The sequence below is a fragment of the Amblyomma mixtum genome, chromosome 3 (genome assembly GCF_055824585.1).
Source record: "Amblyomma mixtum isolate Tamu chromosome 3, ASM5582458v1, whole genome shotgun sequence".
NCBI classification, from domain to species: domain Eukaryota; kingdom Metazoa; phylum Arthropoda; class Arachnida; order Ixodida; family Ixodidae; genus Amblyomma; species Amblyomma mixtum.
Window position 1 is genome coordinate 97,858,368 of NC_143014.1, and position 24,149 is coordinate 97,882,516.

The 24,149-nt window shown below is 46.7% G+C and overlaps 1 long non-coding RNA gene across 1 annotated transcript; it reads right to left on the bottom strand.

Moving 5' to 3' along the window:
* Positions 1–253: 253 nt before the first annotated feature.
* Positions 254–1,933, bottom strand: LOC149351090 (uncharacterized). Its single transcript, XR_016289487.1, has 2 exons — positions 1,615–1,933; positions 254–394 (listed from the first exon to the last, which is right to left on the bottom strand). It is a non-coding gene; the product is annotated as an uncharacterized LOC149351090 (long non-coding RNA).
* Positions 1,934–24,149: the final 22,216 nt, after the last annotated feature.

Below are 24,149 nucleotides of genomic sequence, written 5' to 3' on the forward strand. Positions count from 1 at the left end.
GGGTGGAGTCTCATAACATCCGGTTTCGGTTTCAACGCGCGCAGTTTGAATGGCTGCATGCGCTGCGCCTCGCTGCCAGGGACGACTTCCGGTTCCGGTTTCAGGGGCGCGCGGTTTGAATGTTAGCATACGCCGCGCCCCGCTGCGCCGTTGGCAGCGTATAATTAAATAGATTTCGAGTGCTGTTGACCAGCCATGAACGCAGCTGCATCACAGCCTTTGCCAAATATTAGCACTCCACAAAGACACCAGGTTTTGAGTGAAATGAGAACATTTATTTTGTGCAACATAAACAAAGCCGTGGGATGCGGAAGATGGTTCCTGGCCTCCTGCTCAAGGTGATCCTGTTGCGGCACCACGGCACACAGCAGGTGTTGCCGACGGGTGGCATCACCTGAAAAATTCGCAAGTATGGTCATTCTCAGTCACCTTATATTGTAACTCTGTAAACAGTGAAAAGGTGCGAAAGCGGCGAGAGAACGAAATTACGAGCGGAGTAAACATGTTTTTGCGAAACTCGCGTGCTGAACGTCGTTGCGCAAAGTACAATACACATACCGTACTACACGGCAGATACCAATCAGCTTTTTGCAAGCATTTCTACATTCCCCGACGTTATTGTCTACCTTCTAAAACCTAGGTGGACAGCAGAGTACGCGGTTTGTTCGAGAATATTTCGTACAAAGACGGCCACAACACGGACTACGAACCAGAAGTACACAATGTGTTAGGAGCACTGAGAAATACACGGGTGCAACGTATGTTTTAAGAAGCATAGAAAATTAAACTATCGGCGCAACAGTTCTCGGTTTTCAAGCTCTTTAGAGTTTAGAAAGCCCGACGCGTTGCCTTTTTTTGCCGGTTTTCAAAAGCGCATCCCTGTGTTGTCAATGCACGGGCGAAATGTGCGTTTCCACGAGCGCAGATAACGGACTCTTTCGCACGTACTACATACATACATACGTACTACAAGAGTAAGGTTTGAACTTTTCGTGCGTCATCTTTTTTTTCCACCAGTCTTGAAAACTACGGTCCCGTACTTGCTGCGCGGGAACGGTCGTCTTCGCCGTTCGCCCACTTTCAAAAAAGTACTTACATTTTAACCTTACACTGACAAATGTCACCCATAAGAAGTTACATATTGTCGGGGGCCATACAAAAACGTGACGTCCCGAGAAAGCGCGAAACCAAGCAAAACTAACCGCTAGGCACAGCGCGTCGGGCCACAGGCCGTGGGCAGGTTTTTTTTTGTTGTTGTTTCTACGCACCGACCGGCGAGGCTGCATCATGCAGCATCATTCCTCCCGCCGCTCCCGCCACGGCGTAGCATGACACAGCGTGCGCGCACCCTTCACAACTGCGCCGGCGTACTAAGCTAGAGTGCTCGAAATGCAGCGTAATTTTGCATAAAGTGCTTGAAATGTAGCGTACTTTTGCAAAAACAAAACATTCCTTCCTTGACGCTGTCACAAACTGCAAGAATGCCGTGAACAACAGCCGGCTGGCCACAGAGCGAGCGCGCCGCTTCACGAACTGCAGACAGGCAACGGCGGCCGGCGCGGCCGCCTAAATTGCATGCAATACAGCGTACTTCCACAAATAAACATTTCTCACCTTGCCGCCGTCATAAACAGGAGGAGTTCTGCGTCGAAGGGCAAGAGAGACGAAAAAAATTGCGGTCTGCCCGCACGAACAAATACGCCGCACGCTTTCACGCGCACAAAACAGCCCCCACGACGCTCCGTTGTCTGCCACTCGGATGGGTCTGAGCCGCCGCGCCGGCTACCCGCCCGCGCGCGCGCGCGCGTTTAGAGACTGGTGGCGCCATCCTGGAGTTGGAAGATTATCTAGTGGAGGAGGAGGATTGCGCGTCATTTCCTGGGGCCAGATTTCGCCGAGTGTCCGCTCTTTACCAATATCTTTCTCTATGGTGTGGCAGGCTGGCAGTATATGACTCGAGGCGTGATCGGCTGCGGTGATAGCATATCGCTCTCGTGCAGTGGCCGGCGAAGCTGGTCTGTTCGCGCCGCCGCGGGTTCGAATCCCAGTCGCGGCAAGTATTCATTTTATTTCTGCAGGTATCTGAGAGGCTTCAGACAAACATCGGATTTTTCAGGATTGCTAGTGAAGTATTGCTCTCGCATCGAAAGCGCAGCAAGCTTTCGTACAGAAATAATCTAATAGGGAAATAATAAACTGGCGAATAAGAAATATTACCATGGGGTATGCGAGGGACACTACACTAAGAACAGAGATCCGGATTCAGCGCACGATGCTGACAATCGAAGGCGTGATTGCAGTCGCCGGGCTGAAACAAATCAGCGTTTACATAATTTAAGCCTGTGGCATATATAGCAGTGACTCGAGCCCTCCGAATCGAAAAGAATCCGCAAAAAGGTTGGCCATGCAAATATATTCTTCTGATCGAAAATATTGACCAGTTTAATCTGCGACATATTTTTCTGTAAGATAAGAAACGTTGGCTAATTCGCGAAATATAAAGCCATCGAATTATGCTTGACTACTGTTTCAGCAGTGTTAATGTCGTTTTAATTAAGAATATAAAGACAAAAACTCAAAATGAAACAAATATGTCATGTAAGGCTTGCTTACCGTAATTCGCCAAATCTGTGGTAAAAAACTGGAGGGAGCACTTAAGTTCCGCCATAAGGGTATGACGCGATAGCTAATGGGAACGCCCATATATGCAGAATTGGGCATTTGGGCATGGGAGTCCTCATACCACTAATGGCGCAGTGGTGCTGCGGTTAAATGGTGAGCCACTGCCCTGCGATGGCAGGTGCTCCCAGCGGTGGGAATTGTGCGATCAAGGTTGCTCTTCATAGCAACCTCTCGCGACCAGTCATTAATTTAACTGCCACCTTCCACGGAGGGCAGCTTGCTCACAATCCGGTGGGCAGGCTGTGATGACCCCACAAGGTCACGTGACCTAGCTGGCCCACATACCTCCTAGGTTGCTTCTCTGGGGACTTTGGGGGGATTTTTCACACGCGGCCCACAACGCCGACGTCGGATCTTCTGCGCCACGAGCTCCCTAACATTATCGCGTTAAACGCAGGTGGAAGCAGCAGCAAGTTGATCGGATGGTGGACGCTGTGACTGCCTGCTCTTCGGCTTGGCTCAGGTTCAGTATAGCGTCCACGACGGCAGTAACGAAAAGTCCGGGGCACATGCGGCAACCTGACGGCGCACTGACTCTGTTGTTCAAAGTTTTCAGTGCCGTCCCTTCCCGGGGCCCAGCGAACATACGAACCCCGGGAATCGGAAGGTCGGAAGACTGCGCCTGACTGTTCAATTTAATTTAAGTTACAAAAAAACGCCAACGAAAAATGTGAAAACACGACGTTTCGGTACCTACTTGGTTCCTTCATCAGATGTGACTGCAGCTTGGCACTTTAAGCCCTTGTGTAGTCAGCCGCCAGGTCGTTCGTTGGCCACAGCGCTTCGATCCACGTTCATTTATCCGACATCGCCTCGTGCTGATTCTTTCGAGGAAATTTTTAGTTTCTCTAAAGTACGAAGCCGCGCCCGCGCGGCAGGCTCCTACTTGACCAGTGCCTGCTCGAAGGCTGCTGAAGCGCCGTCTGACTCTGCCGTTTTTCTCCGCGGGGCGGCGCTGCCAGCCCTGGGTGGATGGGAGTGCGCGGGTGGGCTGAAGTATGGTTGCAGCCAGGGTGTCGAACCAGAACCGAACCTGAACCCGAAACCGGAACCGAACCGGTATTTTTGCCCGGAACCGGAACCGAACCGAACCCAAAAATTTTTCGCCATCTTGGAACTGAACCCGAACCGGAACGATTCAAAGGAACCGTTCCGAACCGGTTCGGGACTCGGTGAAGCCGCACATTTTTTTTTGCAGAATGACGTACTTTTTTTTTTCAGACAAAATTATCGTGGCATCGCACAGATCTGCCCACCGAAAGCTGTGGGCTCTAGGCAGTGCGAAAATGGCAACCAGTCTATGCGACAGCAAAACGCAAGGATGTATCGTGCTTAGGAAGAAAGCTAATTGGCGCTTCTGCAGTGTGCTTTCCGAAATTATAAAGTATTTTACGTCAGACTGATGTGAAATATTGGGTTTATTAGTATTCCCCTTTCACATGATTACGTACAGGTTTAATAGAATTGTTAGCGCTGTTTTAACACTAAAGTAATCAGTGAGAATGGCTTCCCTTTATTTGTGTTGTATACCATGAATATGTGAAAGGTAGGCGCAGTGACCCAACCATGTTGTGCAACATTTACTTTCGGAGGCATTCCTGGTCTCAGACAGCAGGTACTGAATAAGACCCTTCACGATGGCACAGTGGCTGTGGTGCTTGGCTGCTGATGCCAAGGTCACGGGTTGGATACCAGTGGCAGGGGAGCATTCCGATTGCGGCGAAATTGAATTGGTTTTATGAGGAAAGAAAATGATGCAGTAGCTGTCTCACATATCCCGAAGTCGAGCAGTCGTGGCGTCCCCGTCTCGCGGCAAAATGCAAAAACGCGCGCATGCTGTGCGATGTGAGTGCACTTTGAGGAACTCTAACTGGTCTACTTTAATTTGGAGACCTCCATACAGCGTCCCTGATAGACTCCGCGTTGCTTTGACGGGATATTAATATTAATGCTATTATTAGAAAGCGAAGAAATATAAATTCCTGTTTTTTTTTTTAAGAATCCGAACATTCTTTGTTGCTCGCGACAGAAATAAGCAAGGAATGCAGTGGTGCGATGCTTATAAAAAATGAATAGCGATTACAAAAAGAGGCCATGGTCTCGCTGAGATGCAATAATGACTACGCCCAGAAAGATGCTACTCCAATGAAGTGTAACTGCGCTGAAGTAAATTTGTGCTATGCAGATGCGCTGAAATTGTTCTTCTCGTAAAAAAAAAAAAAAAAATTCTTATTGTTACAAGGCAGCTTCGTCACGCTCTTCTCGAAATGCTGGATCCTGAATTCTCTGATCGGCGGCTTATATCCCACTCTCGCTGCCGCACAAACAGTCACCGAAACCAAGGAGCATAGGGTGTGTTCTTTTCTCTACAGACTGAGCTATGGCAATGGTTGTGCAATCTTCTGCTTTCGGGGGTACTTATGTGTAGTGTAACCGAACCCTGAGAATGTTCACCAGCGCCACCCTTGTCAATAGCGGCGAACGTAGTACGGCCTCTCTTACCCCGAGTGTCACATAGGAACATGATCGCACGGTGTGGCGGAAGCTGTGCGAGAACCCTCACTTCCGGTTGTTTGTGTCTGAGACCAGATGCTTATGCTTGTTGGCGTTCTTTGGTAGAACGGTTTGGCGACGGCATACGTGCATCATTCACAGCAATCCACCTCAGGTAGATCGGCTGGAGGTAGATAGGACACTTTATAGAGCCCAGCTCTTATGCGCCCGTTCTGCGTTACACGTCGTAGTAGGCGTAACCAGTTGTCCAATGAGCAAATATAATTAAACGACATCTGGAAGGTGGCTGCCACTGGAAGATTCCGGAGATATTAGTTTGGTTTAGAGGGGTTTAACGTCCCAAAGCGACTCAGGCTGTGAGGGACGCCGTAGTGGAGGGCTACGGAATGTTTTGCCATCTAGGATTGTTTAACGTGCACTGACATCGCACAGTACACCGGCCTCGAGAATTTCACTGCCATTGAAATTTGACCGCGTCTGCCGGAGGATGGAACTCGCGTCTTTCGGGACCCCAGCCGAGCGCCATGACCACTGAGCCACCGCGGCGGCAGATTCCGGATAGTGGCTAGCAGAGTAATACGACGCGTGCCAGGTGGCGTGTTACACACACACACACACACACACACACACACACACACACACACACACACACACACACACACACACACACACACGCACACGCACACGCGCACGCGCACGCACGCACGCACGCGCACGCGCACTGGAAGAATAATTTTCCAGCGACTAACACTCACACACCGCATCGCAGCTGGCGTGTGAAGAGTTGCGCTCAAACTTCGCATTACTTACAACAGCAACCTTCTCTAAATTTTATTACGAGTGAGTGCTCGGATGTGCGCCCACCAGATTGTGCACGCGTGTGCACATACACATGCTCAGGCGCACACATGCACGTGCGCATGCACGCATGCAAGGGCAGACGTGCACGCACCCACACACTCGCACACACTGGCACATGTACGCACACGCACCTCGTTAATTTTTGAATTGTTGAGAAAGAAGGCTAAACTCCTAACGCAGTAAAGAAAAGAACTACCATACTCTAACCTTCAGTGGGAATCGAGCCAGTGGCAGCGGGCGCAACAAAGATGCTTCGTTTAGTGATGCCTGAGGGTACTCGGCCGTCTTCGAAGATTCTTTTTATTGTTGTCGCGCGGAATATTAGGAACCCCCCTGACCTCCTCTTTCCTTGCTTGATGGGGTTGAATTCAGCGATCTCGGCATAAGGCCTCAAGCCACCATCACTCCCTTACTATATCATCATCATCAGCATGACTGCGCCCACCGCAGGGCAAGGGCCGCTCGTATGTCTCTCAAATTAACCCTGTCCTTTTCTAGCAGCGGCCACCGTATTCCCGCAAACCATCCGCCCGCCTAACTTTCTGGCACCTCTTGTTACGCTTGCTTTGTCTTGGAATCCACTCCGTTACCCTTAAGGACCAGCGGTTATCTTGCCTTCGCATTGCATGCCCTGCCCAAACCCATTTCTCCTTGATTTCGACTAGGATATCATTAAAGGGGTGGAGACACCAAATTTGTCGTTCGCGCGTTCTTAGTTTCAAACGTTTCTGATGGCTCCAGGAAGCATGATACACACCCAAAGATTCATATATTCACAGTGAATAATTTATTATAGCATTTTTAGGTGAACAATTTTCGGTTTCGGTTTCGGAACGCTGATTTGTACAGTGACGTCACAGAGGGGGAAGATCAACTGCTTCTCTTGGTCACGTGGGCCCATAAAAGTTGTGACGCACCTACTGCTGCATCGTCTGCTTTCCCACACACGTGCTGACTAGCGCATGAAAACAAACAACTGCACGTCTAGTCCCAGCAGCTCGGATTCTGACAGATCTGATTCCAATGAGTGAGGACATCGACTTTTTTTTTGTTCGCACGCTAATATCGCCTTCGCGGGTTCGCGTGAGGATGCGAAACACTTTGCAAAATGCCAGTAAGCATCGCTGCGCCGCTCTACCGAAGCTGCGCCCACAACCGGTGTCACACTTCGCTGCCGTGCAGCAGTACCTGAGCGCTGCTTGGGATGGTGTACAAATATCACAACAAAAGACAAGATCGCCTTGTTATCAGAACTGCCAGCTAAACTCGAGCAGCGACAAAGCATGTCTGCTTATGTTGGGAGCTTTCGGCAACGGCACCGCTCGCGGTCGCTCCGGGCGACGAGCTCTGCTGCTGCCTGGCTGCCGTGGTCGTCGCTAGGCCTATAGCCTGTTTAGCAAGCGGCCGGCGCTTCGGAAGTCGCCTGCGCTATAATAAAAGGCCTACTTTTCACAAATAGCTGTAGTGTTAACAGAATCACCTCACAATAAAATAATAGTATGGTCAATCTCCTCGACGCCTTCGGCAGCGGAGCTAGCGGGCGCCAGGCGAGCCGGACCCCAACGTCGCGCCAGCGGCAGCTGCTAGGCGCGGTTGTGAGAAATTTGCTCATATCACAGTTGTTACCTCTACTAGCAGCTCAGTATTGGTCAGCGATCCTCAAAAATGACACTTTTTTCACATTTCTTGTCCCATGGTTTATTATTTACGTCAAGAACACTCTTTAGCTCGCTTTTATGACGTCGGCAGACGGTATCCAGGCTGACCTACCGGCCGGCAGACTCGGCGTACTTCACATCCGCACAAGAAAATACAAAACAGCCATACTACCAGAAAGGATGCTTTCTAGATTCGAGATACGACAGCATGACTGTGCTAAAAGTGGATCTTTCGGCAGCGACACTGCCTGCGGCAACGCCGGCCGACGACCTGCGCGCTGGTCCCAGACTGCCCTAGTCGTCGCTAGGCCTAGCTGCTTTCGCATATCGACTCCGCAGCTGAGGGCGCTTCGGGACTGGCCAGCGCTCAGAAACGTGCTCCGCTCAGCACCCCTTTACTGTGAACTCGTCCCATAATAAAAGATATGTTCGATTTCCACGACGTCTTCAGCAACAGAGCTAGCAGACGGCAGGCGAACCGCACCAGGTAGCAGCAGCACAAAACCGGCTGATGAAATTTGCTTGCATCGCAGTCATCACTTCTACCAGGAACTCAGTATTTGCCAACGATCGTCAGAAACGATGCATTTTTGATATTCATATATCCCAGGGTTTGCTATGAACGTGAACAAACAATACTATCGCGTTCTTCAGATGCCGGCGTTCGGCACTAAGACTGGCGCAGACCGCCCGGCTCCAAGGAGTGCGCCCTATGTCATCATGACGCTGCCGCTTCCCGTCGTTGTTGCCGCGAGCGGCCCGCCGTTGACATCTAGCTGGCCGGACGCAGGCAACGAGCTGCAATCAGACGTTGCGACGCTGTTCGCAACGGCGCGCCGCAAACCGAGCGAGTGGCGGTTAGCAGCAAACTCGGCTCGCTGGTGCGTCGACTGCGCTCACGCGGCTGTGCCCCGCTCATCGTACGTCACTGTATTTTGGTATGACGTCACTAAAACTTTAATTTTTCTACAACCCTTGTGACGTCATGGTTGATGGCGCTAGCGATGGGTCTAGATCGTGAGAGTGAGCATTTAGGTAATCTTTGGAACCGAATTAAAATATTTTTTAAACGTTTGCTGCGTCCAACACCTAGCTGTGAGTGTCCTTGCATACATAGGAATCCCATAGCAGGCTTTTTATAGCTTCAAAATTTGGTGTCTCCACCCCTTTAACCTGCGCTTGTTCCCTAACCCACTCTGTATTCCGGTCCCTTAGTGTTACACCTATCACTCTTCTTTCCATAGCTCGCTGCGTTGCCCTTAACTTATGCTCAACCCTTTTCGTTAGCCTCCACGTTTCTGTCCTATAAGTGAGTACCAGTAAGATGCAGCTTCTCTATACTTTTATCTTGAGGGATATTGCTAAGCTCGACTGCTGACCCGAAAGACGCGAGTTCGATCCCGGCCGCGGCGGTTGAATTTCTTTGGAGGAAAAATTCTAGAGGCCCGTGTACTGTGATGTCAGTGCACGTTAAAGAACACCAGGTGGTCGAAATTTCCGGAGCCCTCCACTACGGCGTCCCTCATAGCCTTAGTCGCTTTGGGACGTTAAACCCCATCAACAAACAAACAAACAAGCTATTCATGATCTGAGAGGACCTGCCATATGCGCTAGCACCCGCACATAAAAATTCCGACCATATGCGCTAGCACCCGCACATTAAAATTCCGGATTGCGCACTCGTCAAGAAAGGGAAACAAGTCAGGAGGTTAAGCTTGCGCAGCATATACGTTTCGAGCTTAAATGCACTGTTCCCCGGCAGTTGTGCGTGTTTATCAGTCATACGGCTTTCTCACACGGTAAACACTCTTATTAACAGGAATTGCATTAACAGGAATTAAGAGGAAGTTATAATAATAATAATAATAATAATAATAATAATAATAATAATAATGATGGTTTTATTTGCGCCTAATGAATACATGGCGCGGCAGACCCGCAGTAAAAGCTGTCACAAGCGACAGCTTGACAAAGCCGGAGGCCCCCCTATACACTTGACAGCATCATAGGCGCAATGAAACGGCATGTCTCATCCAAAAACAAAATAGAATAAAACATGAAAACATCTGCAATTACAATCACTCATAAGAACTGCATAAAATTATACAGAAAATGTGTTAGAATGAAGTTAGAAAGCACTTACAAAAGCAATGGAACATTCATGTGCGATGGCAATGAGTTTAGCGAAAGTAACAGATAAATTAAGCACATTTTTGCTTCAAATAAGATTCAAAACAAAGTGAATACAGACAAGCGGTACAGTCAGGGTAAACAACGTGACAGAGTAAACAGGAATGGCAAGCGAAGTGTCCTATAGTACATGTTGAAATACCGGCGGAGTGTTTTGAACGTCACCTTTTCAAGTTGGATATGTTTATGATTTAAATCATTTAGTAACCGGGGTAGTTTATTCTGTATTGTTTGTAGGCCGTATGTTGTGCGAAACGTCCTTACTTTCCAGAGCTCCGTGTGACGTGTCTGGCGTAGTGTTTGGTTCTAACCTGGCTAGACGATGTAGAAATAAACTGTTGCTGGCGTTTTCATTCTTAATTGCCTTGCAAAGGATATAATCAAACAGTTTGGTAACAGGAATTATGTTGTATTTGGGAAATCGATTATACGTATGTGAATAAAACGGCAGATTTTCTATTACTCTTACAAACCTTTTCTGCAACTTGTGAAGCTTCTGCAAATTTCCGTAAGTTGTCGTAGACCAAACTAAGTGACAATAATTGAGTCGGGAGGAGAATAAGGTATTAGAAAGTAACAGTAAGATTTTTGTTGGTAGTAAATTGCGATTGCGTTATACTAGCCCAATTACTTGTGCTAGCTTAATTAGCATGCTGTCCACGTGGACATCCCATGACATATTCTGCTGAAAGATAACACCTAATGTCTTAATACTGGAAGTTATTTCGAGAGGAGTGGCATTTAAGTAGATAGACTTTTGTATTGTTATGTTTTTGTTTTTACTTCGAAAGAATACGGCTTTTGTTTTGTTTGCATTAATCGTCAGGCTGTTTTTACGTGTCCATTCGTCTAGTTTTATTAATGTTAAATTAGCAGCATCAACAAGGTCGTCACTAGTTTTACCGGTTAATAATATGCTGGTATCATCCACATGGAATTCCGTTTATTTCATCACAGGCAGAAATCTCATAGTGTAAGACTTGACCTCAGTGTCCTTTTTAAGGGACTGCTGAAGTAGGCTATGCCCCAAAACTAATCATGACAACAGAACACAAATAATCGCGTTGTTCAATAGTTTCTCGTTGCTCTCACACGTAGCATTTCACTGATCACGGCACAAACGTCCCCTAGGCTCGATGGCACGTCCTAACGCGTAAGGTCCAGGTTTGAAGCCCATGAAAGGTTTTTGCGGCCTATTCAATCCACATCCGCTGAACTCGCTTTATTACACCGGCATCAAGAAATGCTAGGACATGCAGCAGGTAAATGCGTGGAGGAAGTAATGACCGATCAGAACCTTTGTCAGCCGCCTTCTGGAGAGGCCGTACAGGTATTCGAAGAAAAAGCGAAGGTTGAGGAAAGCGTAAGTATCAGCACAAATTCTCTCACAGCTATGTACAGAAAAGACAGACTAATAAGCACAGCTGCCAGAAAGCGGTGGTTTTGGGTTTTGAAAAATAAAAATCCTGAAACAAGTTGGTGGACAAAAAGTGCACGAAAGATTCACCACTCTATCAAGGTAGCAAGAAATTCTGCCTACGCATAAGCGCCCCAGAGAAGGCACAGAAATTCTGTGCAACGAATTTACGTTCATCCTTGCACAATTCAGCAATTCCAACAGTGACAGTACGCAAAGTCGCAACGAAGATGTCACAAATTTGTGTCCGTACGGACACGAAGTGCTCCCAACAAATCCATCCTGCTTTTAAAGCGAAAGCTTTATTGGCCTAGTCAAGACAAGGTCATCGGCGCCGCAGTTTGACCTTCAGGTGGAGGAGCGATGGAGGTGTGGCAGCCAAGTGACATGCCTTCTCTCATTCCTTCCTTTATCCCTTCCCTTGCTGCGTGTTCAGGTGCCCACCAAAATGTTACAGTTGCTGCGCCATTTCCTTTTCTCAAAAACCAAACAAAACAAAACATGTCGGCCATCGGCGTTCATTGGCGTTAGCATTGACAACGTTGTAGAGTCCGTTCATTTTTACGACAGGGAAGGCGCGCAACTGGCTCCCTGGGTCAATGGACACCTCAATCTCGCTGTCATGCACGTGGTGTTGGTGTCCGTCTGCAGAAATCTGCTTTCACTCAATACTCCGCGCTTAGCCAAACCACTGAAAATTTTTTATCATGCTCTTTTCATATTCATATTCCGTGCAAGAGATGGCGACGACATCAGCATAAGCCAAATCTTCATTTTACACTGTACTAACCAGAAGCCACGATGAGATGTATTTTGAAGCGAAAGCTTCACTACGGGACCTCGGGCTTCCATCGCGGACCTTGTGAATTTGACCTGCAGCAGAGTTGGAGGTCAAACTATGAAAAATAGAAAAAGAAATTGAATTGATATCGATGACTTCGAGTTGAACTCGCGGCGGCGCGACCAGATCTCCTTTAAGGGCCGCTCAGCGGGACCACTTGTGCACTTATTCGTGCATGAGCTTGCTTCGCATTTTTTTCTGTTTCAAATCGGCAAACCACCCTTTTTTAGTAGCTGTGCTTAATTGGCGTCTCAGTGCTCATTTGCCTTTCCTGTATGCACCGACTGGACACACTCGTGAGGAGTCTTTACGGGAATTCTTTAGGGAAGTTGCTGACGCCCTCAATTTCCTCACTGTGCGCTTTTCTTTAGACTACTTGTATAGCCTCTCCAGAAGACAGATGACTCAGGCACTTACAGGGTATTTGTTTCCTGCACCGTTGTATCGGCAACCGTTTCTGGAGTTCCTTTACACCAGTGTTTTAAAACGTATTGGGCGAATGTGCATTTCTTCTGCTCAAAAACATTCTTTTTTAAGCTGCACACACCTACGCTGCCTGTGAAGGCATGGCTTCATGCTAAGAAGATGCTTGCGCCATGGATGGTGAATTGCCGCCTGTGCAGTACACCAGAGACAATTACACCAGAGTAGACCAGAGACACCAGAGTCAGAGTGACTGGCAAGTCGATTTTACGGTGACTCAAAATGTCTTGGCTTTCTATGCCGGCCGATACAGGGCAGCTTCCTCTCATAGGCACATGCGGCGGTCCTGACGGCGTCTGCGTGCTTACTCCGCGCAGGGGAAATTCCTGAACGACCCGAGCTTCTGGAGAGAGCTATTACTCGCGCGACAGGGAATGCATCCGAAACTGCAGCAGCTGAAGGCTTTAGTAGATGCAAAATTTATCAGCTCTTTTCCTTATGTACCTCATCAGATAGATTTAGCGTACACATAGCCGATGGGCACTAATCCTGAGTGCATTTGATTTCTCAGCTCTTGCGTAAATTTGTAGCTTTTGCCGCGGGCAGGAAATTAAAGAGGGCAAAGTGAAAACATCTCGCATTGAGCAAATTTTGCAGTTTTTATTTTATATGCTTATATCACAAAGAAAGTGAACAGCAATATAATGTTGCATAAAAACAATCTACGTTCAGAATTTTTTATAGTCTGGAACCGTTTGAACCCGTTTGAACCGGTTCGACGCTATCCGAACCGGTTCGAACCGGAACGGAATGTCGCTCCGGAGCCGAACCCGGAACTGAACCCGAAATGCGTGAACCCGAACCCGAACCGAACCCGAAAAAATTCCGGTTCGACACCCTGGTTGCAGCCGACTGCAGGGGCTTCGGCGGCCGCGGAATAAACGTGCGCCTTGCCTGTTCCGTAAAGGACCAACTCATCATAAGCGCAGCCGTATGGCTGTGCTTGGGTGGATGTCAATGAGTAATTATTCCCTTATTACAAGCCATAGAATATCAACTCTTTGCAGCAACAAAGAGGAACGCTCTTTTCTATCATACCCTGTTAGTCTGGAAAATAACGCCAGTTAATTGTGCGTCAGCAGCGCTAAGTGCCTCGACAGCAAATATTTGCGTGTGTGTTTTCTTTCAAATTTTCACACCGGCTCTCTCGAAGTCAATCTTGTGCTCACATGCCTCGCAGTGTTCTGCCTTGTTCACTAACAGCCCTAGTAGCACAAAATGTCGCCAGAACGTTATGACAATGTCGCCAATGTTTTATAATGTTGTGCAACATACTCCAACGTTACAGCAACATGCCCATAAGTTGGTCAGGATGACACCCTCTGCTAACATTGCAGCCAAATGCTCAGAAATTCGTTAGGATAACATACCATCTGCCATCTTTGGAACAACATCGAGAAGCAACGTTGAGGCAATACAACCTGATGAACGTTATTATAATGCTTGAATCATAACAATAAAGCAACATTACAAATATATTTCAAGCACAGAGTTCCAGAAGTTTCCCGACTGTTGCTACAGTAAACATATTTTTCAACTAGCAGTACTTTGCAACTGAACCTCTTCTGTTGCGCCTGCTATAAATTGCATGCAGAGCTCGATTAATATGTCGCAAAGCTTTGTTTATTACCTATTCGCCACTGTCACCCTTGGGACACCCTTCAGGAACGGCTATATAAGCTTGACTCTATGTTACCCGCTCGGAGGTGAGTGTATGAGTTACATATGTTGTACTGTATTGTGGAGCTCAAGTGCCGGTCGCTCTCGTTGGTCCTCGAAAAGCGTTATGATATGTTGTGAAGCTTACCAATTGGCAGGCCTGCATGCTTGTGCAGGGTTGCTAAAATTTTCAAGAATGTTATATTGATGTTATGAAACATTGTGGAGACGTTGCAGCAATGTTGTACATATGTGGACACAACATCGTGGGAAATGTAGCAGCAATGTTTTTCACATATGTTGTCTTGATATTGCCAAAGGAGGACACTAGCCACGTTAATGCAGCCTAAATAGGTAACATTGCTGCAATGTTCCAGCAGCAATCTGTGCTACTAGGGAGGGAACGGAGCTCAGTGGTCGAACACTAGCTGATTAACTTCAAGTGAACATGCATTGCGCTCACTGTTGAGAAATCAACGCATAGCACTCAACACCACCACAAAAATCGGCACTCTGCCTTATGTGCGAAGTGCCAGCGAAACCATCGCCCGAATCCTGAGAAAAGGGAGTCTCCAGGTAGCGTACAAGCCTACAAACACGGCTGCGCGCTTGCCTACCTGTTCCCAAAATCGGTCTCGAAGAGAAAAAGCCCAAGGCATTAGCTACAAAATTCTTTGCCCCGACTGCGACGCAAACTACATCGGCGAAACCAAAAATCTAAAAGAAAGAATTCGGCAACAACAAAAAAAAACGACGTCCGCAACTACGCAAGAAAACGCAATGCTGTGGCCAAACATCCCGAAAACTCTGAGCACAGAATCGACTTCGTTAAAACCAGCATACTCGGAACCGGAAAAAATTACCAAAAACGCTCTGTGGTACTCGCTGGTGAAGAGAAGACCTTGAAATCTGGCTTAGTGTCTGATTCCCAAGACAGCAACGTCATACAAACGGAAAGCCAAGCACTTGAAGCCCTGTGCAGTACACGTAAACCTGCAGTCACCCAGCACCCGGACTACTTTCCACTGGAGGCGAAGAGACTCCTCGAAGACCTCCACAGGACCAAGAAAACGTTGCTGCCAGCGCCAGGCACTGCAGCACTTGCGGTAGTAGGAGGATACTTTGCTGGCGTTGTCCAAGGAAAAGTGGACTGCAGCAGCTGCACTGCGCTTCGTAACGCGGCCAGCCTCGTCTGCGCCCATTGACAGTTTGATCCGTCATCAGGACAGAGGAGGCCTCCTTTATTCAACACAGTTTGTGTACGTTCTGTACGCCCTGAAGAGCTACGTCAAGGTGTTGATGAACAAAAAGGAGGTTTAAAAAAAATCTACAAGCTGCAGTGAACAAAGCAGTTGATTCACTTGCAGAACATGGAGCACTGAAATGTGAGCTTGCTTGCAATGATCGCCACGGCGAACTTCTGAAACTCGTCTGCACCAAGTTTTCCCGACCTGTTTTTGCGAACTGTGCCTTATCAGTGACAAACGGCAACGACATAGTGAAGCCGTTCACATCACAACCTCTCTCTAGAAAGCTGTTGAGAGAACTTTTTTGTGCAAGTATGTTTTTTGCTAATTGCGACTGTAATTTTCTTGCATTCACTCATCGCTCAGAAAAATACTTTCCTAACGTTTCTGCTTATATATCGGTACAGATACGAGTTCTGCTCAGAATGCGTGTATTGTACAAACCAGCACAGTAATACCTACCGTCGATAAAGCCGAAAACTGAGGAATTCATATTGGTGCTGCAGCAACATTCTATTTGTATGCCCGGCCGCAGCTTTCGGAATTTGCTTGATGACCAGCTTTTATTAAAGTACGTCTGCACATGCCTTAACAAAAACAATTTAGCAGGTTATCATTTCACGATCGTGCCCGCATATCATGCATACTTTGCTAAAATAGTAAGCGTATGCATAGTAGCAGAATTGCGTGCCGTGTTTTACGCTGCGTGCAACTGCTCCTGCCGCGTCGTCTGCTCCACCCAGGGCTGCGTGCGCCACCCTTCGACAGCTTCGCGTACTAGCGCGAACGGCGCCTAACAAAGGCGTTCCCCGCGGTTGTGCGGGTGTAAAAAAGAAAAAGAGGCTAGGATCTCTTTCTCTCTTCTTTCACTCCCACCTTCCTCCCTTCCCTTACGGCGCGGTTCAGGTGTCCACCGAGACATGTGAGACAGATACCGCGCCATTTCCTTTCCTCAAAAACCAATATTTCACTTGACTCATGGCACATTCAAAAGACGCGAAACCGCTCCCCCCGAAACCTTTTCCTCCTCTTACATCCACCGTTTACGTTCAGTGGCCAAAAGCCAAGCAGCAACTCGACCGCAGACACACCTGATGAAGGAATCGAGTAGGCTCCGAAACGTCGTGTTTTCTCATTTTTGGTTGGCGTTCTTTTCTTTTTCCCAACCAGACAGACCTCTGTCTAATGTTTTCTTCTGACTTATTGGTTAAGACAATTATTCACATATATATATATATATATATATATATATATATATATATATATATATATATATATATATATATATATATATATATATATATATATATATATATATATATATATATATATATATATATATATATATATATATATTGTTACGTGCTTAGCACGCACGGGGGTTTATTCACAGAGGAGATCGGTCGGAGCAGGATGGAAGCAGGAAGCCTACCAGCGTCCTTCAGCTCTTTCTCTTCCTTTCTCCCTGCTGGTCAGTCCATCTTCTGCTTCTTCCGTCGAGGTTCTGTGGAAGCACGTGACATTTCCCTCCTCGCAGACGAAGCCCGTCGGGCGAGTTAAATAGACCGTCTGGGATGGAATCGCTTGAGGCAGGCTACATGCACCACCTGAGACTGGCGTGACCGTCGACCACTAGCAGTTAGTCGTGATATAACGTAATTAACGTCACTTATGCACTCCAACACAACAAACGGTCCAGTGTAGTCGGATAGCAGTTTCTGACACAGACCACGCTTGCGTAGAGGGGTCCACAACCACACAATATCACCAGGAACGTAAGAAACTTCTTGGTGTTGGACGTCGTAGCGGTTCTTGGAACGCTCTTGCGAAGATAAAATTCGAACGCGGGCAAGCTGGCGAGCTTCTTCAGCTCTGCAGAGTGTGGTCGCAAGAGAAGGTTCGTCGTGGATGAAAAATGGTAGAATGGTGTCAAGGCCGCAGCGAGGCGAGCGAGCATAGAGCAGGTAAAAGGGGCTGTAGCCAGTTGTCTCATGTTGCGCTGTGTTGTATGCATGAGTAATGAACGGGAGGACGCCATCCCAGTCCTTATGATCTGCAGCGACGTACATAGCAAGCATGGTGGTGAGCGTCCGATTAGTGCGTTCTACCACACCGTTCGTTTGGGGATGATATGGCGTGGAGTGGCGAAAACTGCAGCTGCTGAGGCGGAGAAGTTCTTCAACAACGTCCGCTGTAAATTGGCGTCCACGGTCGCTAATAAGAACTGCAGGAGGGCCGTGCCGAAGAATGACGAATCGAAGTAAGAAGTTAGATACTTCAGACGCAGTAGCAGCTGGTATCGCGGCTGTCTCACAATAACGGGTTAAGTGGTCTACGCACACAAGAATCCATCGATTTCCTTTAGAGGACCGTGGGAAAGGTCCAAGGAGGTCAATGCCAACTTGCTCAAACGGGGCTGTTGGAGGTGTGATTGGCCGCAGTTTGCCCGGTGGACTTGAAGTCGGCAGCTTAAAGCGCTGGCATTGCACACAGCTGGCTACATAGTGCTGGATGGTTGAACGCATGTTAGGCCAGTAAAATCGTTGTTGTGTGCGGTGGAGTGTGCGTGTCACTCCCAAGTGCCCAGACGTGGCGTCGTCGTGCATCATTTCAAGAACTGTGATGCGTAGGTTTTCGGGTACGACAAGAAGCATGCGTGCTCCTCCAGAAGCGAAATTCTTCTTATAAAGCAAACCGTCGCGAATGCAAAAAGTATTCTTTACAGAATCTTGAGCGGCATCAAACAAAGAGGTTAATGTTTGGTCTTTGCGTTGCTCAGTTCGGAAAACTTGAAGATCGGGGGAGGCTTGTGAAAGTGACGCCAAGTATTCATCAGTGTTGTCTGCGTCGTCATCAGTCGTTTGAAGCGGCAAACGGGAAAGACAATCGGCATCTGAGTGTTTACGGCCGCTTTTATGCACCACAGTGAAATTAAATTCTTGTAGGCGCAAAGCCCATCGAGCAAGCCGGCCACAGGGGTCACGAAGACTCACTAGCCAGCAAAGCGAGTGGTGGTCGGTCACGACGGTAAAAGCATTCCCGTACAGATAGGAGCGGAAGCGCTGTACAGCGAAAACAACGGCGAGACATTATTGCTCAGTAACCGTGTAATTTTAAATTCAAATTCTTTATTTCTGCCTTGTAAAGATACAGACAGCGAAGGCGCAGAAAAAGCTGAGAGACAGCTTGACTAAGCCGCAGCCCCCTTTCGCTTGGCAGCAGCTTGACAGCAAGGCTTTCAATACAAAAGGCAGTTGCAAAGCGTGATAACAAGTATACAATAATGAGCAGGTACAAGAGAAAACGAAAGAACATTATACAATATTGACACAATATTCACATTGGGTAGACACAGGTAATGGCAGCAAAGAACGAAAGAAAAAAAAAGAAAAAAAAGAGAAAGAAGGAAAAAAAAGCACAAAACAAAAATCCTACATGCTAGCATACAAAGCACGCAAAGACCTGTTTGACGAACTGAAAAGGTCAAAATTATTATATATATACGCGTTTAGCAGGGACGGAAGAGTGAACTGCAGGCGTTCTCTACCCGAGTTTAACCGTGGGGTCGGGAGTATGTCTCCGCATACCTTGTTGTGTAGCTTGCATCTCGGGTATGTAGTTCAGCAAGTTTACGTATGTGGTTTACATTTCTACGTGTTTCGAGTTTAAACCGGACACTCAAGCGATATTTATACAAGTTGTGCATTTTTAGCACACCACTTTGTAGAAAGAGATCTTTGCTTGGCGAGTCCCAGGGGACATTGTAAACATGACGAATAAACTTTTTCTGAAAAATGTAGTTACGCTGAAGACAGCTAACTGTAGCTGTGCCCCACACTAGATGGCAGTAGTTTAAATAGAAGTAGAAAAGTGAATTATAGAGGAGTAACTTTACCGTTTTTGGAATGACGTATCTGAGCCGACTTATGACTCCGGTTATTTGAGCCAGTTTCGTGACAATATGGTCCGTGTGGTGTTCCCAAGACATGCTGGAAGAAAAAACTACTCCAAGGCATTTAAATTGTTCAACTATGTCTATACGTCGCGAGTTTAGTTTAATCTCGATGGGGGAAGGAAGTACTTTGTTTTTAGGACGAAATATGACAGCTTTAGTTTTCTTCTGATTTATACGCATGTATCTGGATTCGGACCACTTTTGTAATTCACTCAAGGTGTCATTGCATTCCCGAACAAGGAGATCAAGATCATTTCCAGTAAAAAAGATGCTAGTGTCGTCAGCGTAGATAATAAATTTAGCGGCGGAGTTAATGTTGGAGATATCATTTAGGTACATATTAAAAAGTAATGGTCCCAATATACTACCCTGGGGAACGCCAGAAGTAACAAGTTTTAGTTCAGATGTCACATTGTCTATGCTTGCAGCCTGTTTTCTATGCGAAAGATATGAGTTCAGGATCATTTGAGCCAGTCCACGAATACCACAACGCTCCAAGTTTTTCAGGAGTACACTGTGGTTTACTAAATCGAATGCCTTCGAGAAGTCCACGAAGACACCAATAACAAAGGCCTTATTTTCAAACTGTGTTAGTATATATTCCTTTTGTTCGAGTAGTGCTAACTCGGCAGATTTATTTTTACAAAACCCAAATTGATTAGGTGACAAAAGGTCATGTTTATCAATAAAATCAGACAACCGTGTATACAGAACTTTTTCAAAGGCTTTCGAGAAGATTGGGAGTATCGATACTGGTCTATAATTTCCTAAATCATTGCGGTCTCCTTTCTTATACAAAACCGTTACTTTGGCTATTTGCATTTTTTTTGGAAATGTGCCCGTAGTAAAGCATAAGTTAAATATATCTGCAAGAACAGGGGCAATAACTCTTATAACATGCTTGACAGGCCTCACTTGAATGCCGTCAATGTCACAGCTATGGCTGTTATTTAGGCTTTGTAGGACTGATATAACCTCCTCTGTCGTAATTGGGTTCAGAAATATTCTGTCCCTATTGTAAGAGCTAAAATAGGTGTTGAAATCACTTGACGGGGTGTTATGGGCAAGGGTGGTAAAAAAGTTGTTGAAGGCATCTGCCAACTCTCTGCCGGATACATCTTTATTATCAAGCTTTAAAGCACGCGGGGCAGCCTGTGGTTGCTCACGCCTCAGTAAGAAATTCAACCTTGACCACAACAGATCGTGGCGACCATTTTTAATTTCAAGAAATGTCGCGAAGTATTCCGCACGAGCGATACGTAGCTTTTTTGTTAATCTATTTCTGTATTTCTTAAAAATGCTTAGGTCATCTGTTGAACGTGTGTTCAAAAAGATTTTGTACAGTTTGTCTTTCGTTTTAATTTCTTGGCGCAACTCAGAAGATATCCAAGGTTTGCGAGTTTTACGCTTTATTGCACGCACTTTTAGCGGGAAAGAGGAATGGTAGAGCTGTTTAAATACTCGGAGGAACTCATCGTAAGCCTCATTTGCGTCACTGGTAACGTCAATACTATCCCACTCAACTTGTTCCAGTGAGCTGTGAAATGAATTGAGGGTAGCATTGGTTATACTTTGGTACTTCGCTTTCTCCTGTCGGTACTTTACCAGTCTAGTCTTATTTATGCATGCAAACACTGGAAGGTGGTCACTGATCGCACATGATATTACGCCCGACTCGACTATCGGTTGGGAAGTGTTCGTAATCAGCAGATCAAGAAGTGACTCACTTTCATGTGTTACCCTTGTTGGATCGTTAATAAGATTAATAAATCCGTTCGAGGCCAAGACTGCGTTAAAGTCTCTAGTAGATGAGTTATCCTTCAACATATCGATATTAAAATCACCTCCAGCTATTAGAGTGTATTTGTTATCTGTTATAAATGAAAGAAAACAGTCGTAAAATTCCAAAAACCTAACCATATTTCCCTTCGGTGGACGATAGCAAACAGAAAACACGAACCTTCCAGCACAGGCTGATAGCACTTCAAAATCTTCAGTAATAAGACTGTACGAGTCCAACTTGTCGCATTCAATGTCATCTGACACCAGTAAAGCCACTCCACCCCCCCGGAGGCCGGAGCGGTTCAAGTAATAAGTTTTGTAATTCGTCATCCTGAAAACGTCGGAATCATCTGTGCTCCAAGTCTCACTGAGCATGATCAAAGAAAAAGCAAATGAAAATTCGCCAAAGAACCCCTCTAAACACAATATCTTGTTTTTTACAGAGCGTGCGTTCAGGTGAATAGCGTTAAGCGTTGTCGGCGCAACACACGAAGCAGTGCGGTTCAAGTCACTCGGCAGATAATACATCTGCTGCATGTCGATTATGTTTCAAGAAGAAACTCGAAAGATACCATGCTGAGTGCTATAGCCGATCCAAATCGCTCTTTCCCTTCACATGAATGGCACTCATTCCCTCACTTCGCCTAACGAAAACCTTTCCATTGACATACCAAGTGAACTTATAGCCTTTTTCTTTGGCACAGACTTTAGTTGCCTGAAGCAGTTCTCTATTTCGGCGTGTTAAATTTTCTTGCATGAAAATGGGCGGGTCGCTATCTTTTAGGTTCTTCTTGTTCTTCAACCAGTTTTCTCTTGTAGCTTGCTTCGCAAAACGCACAATGATGCCTGGCGTCTTATCACGTTTAGCGGGAAGTCGATGAACAGTTGCTATCTCCGATTCCATCAAGCGAGGCACTCGAAGTTTATCAGCCACGTTATTTAATATGACTGTTAGATCCTCATCCTGCACTTCTTGTATGCCATGCAGTTCCAAGTTCAGCTGCCTGCTTCGGAATTCAAGATCGTGTATCTCCTTTTCAAACTGAGCTTGTGCTGCCTGATTTAAGTCATCCTTTTTCTCAAGCTCCGATATCCTCTTTTTTAGGTCCATGATATCAGCCTCTTGGTGGCCGACCTTTTGCTCAAATTCATCAAACTTCGAAATTTCTTTCGCTCTTACTCAATGAATGGCTGGCATATGCTACCACGTGCTGATCGTGACCATGGCGTTGTATAAGTACAGCGCCGATACCGATACCACTTGCATCAGTGTGCACTTCAATTGGTGCATATGGGCAGAAGTGGCGTAGGATGGGGCCCGAGGTCAAAAGAAATTTCAGATGTCGGAAAGCTGCGTCACATTCGCTGGTCCAATTGAACGGTGCATCTTTATGCAGCAAACACGTGAGTGGGTAAGCGATGTCCTCAAACCTAGCTATAAAGCGTCGAAAGTACGAGCAGAGCCCTAAAAAACTCTGCAGCTCTTTCACTGATTGAGGCACCGTAAAACTTTTGACAGCTTCAATTTTCTTTGGATCTGGTCCAACACCTTCTTTATCAACTAAATGACCAAGAACAATTGTTTCACGGTTCCCAAAATGATATTTCTTGGAATTGAGGATAAGGCCAGCTCGTTCCATGCAATCAAGCACAATATCCAGGCGGCTGTTGTGCTCACTAAACGTTTTGCCAAAAATTACAACGTCGTCCAAATAACAAACAAATTTGCCACTTAAGACCACGCAGGATTGTATCCATGAACCGCTCGAATGTTGCAGGTGCATTACATAATCCGAAAGGCATAACGTTAAACTCGTAAAGTCCGTCTGGTGTTATGAATGCCGTTTTTTCCCTATCTGCAGCGTGCATGGGGATTTGCCAATAGCCGGATCTCAAATCAATAGAAGAAAAGTATGAAGCAGAGTGCAGACAATCAATTGCGTCATCTATACGTGGAAGCGGGTAGACGTCCTTCTTCGTGGCCGTATTTAAGCGACGGTAGTCAACACAGAACCTCCATGAGCCATCTTTTTTCTTAACAAGGATAACTGGAGCTGCCCAAGGACTGGAAGACTCTCGAATTATGCCTCGCTTTAGCATCTCTTGAACTTGGTCCTCTATTAAGTTACGTTCAGTGGCTGAGACTCGATAGGGCGTCTGGCGTATAGGAGGTGCGGAGCCGGTGTTGATCGTGTGATGAATACGACTGGTAGGCGGTGGTGTAGAATCGTCTTTGGCAAAGTCGAACACGAACACGTGCTTCAGAAGGAGTTCCACTAGAGTGCGACGCTCGGTTGTGGGAAGAGCCTGATTAATCATAGCCTTAACTTGGGTCTCCATATCTCTTTTCACGTGCTGCTCACTGACAGAGTTGGTTAACGTCGCGACGGAACCTGACACACCTTCCTCGAAACGGGCGAGTTTGAGGCCCCGGGGCAACACAGCTGGCTCTTCAGAGTGGTTTACTGTCCACAGCTCGGTACGGCCTCTCACCACGGGAACAACGCAACGAGGCACGACGATACTCTTCTTAGAGCAGGCAAGTGTCGTAGGCTCTACCACAGCTTCAAAAGATTCGCACTGATTGTGAATAGAGGAAACCCGCACGAATGCGGCGGAGAAAGCTGGTACAATAGTGTCTTCTTCCACCGCAAATGCTCCAAAATCCGGTGTCGAGTTATCCACAAGAGCTGAAAGTAGTGAAGAATTCAAAGCAATTTCTCCCGTACGACAGTCTAAAGTTGCACCACACTCTTGCAGAAAATCAATCCCAAGAATCACATCATGCGTTGACCGTGGTAGCACTGCGAATTCTGTTCTAAACGTTAGACCACCAATAACAACATCCGAAGCACACACA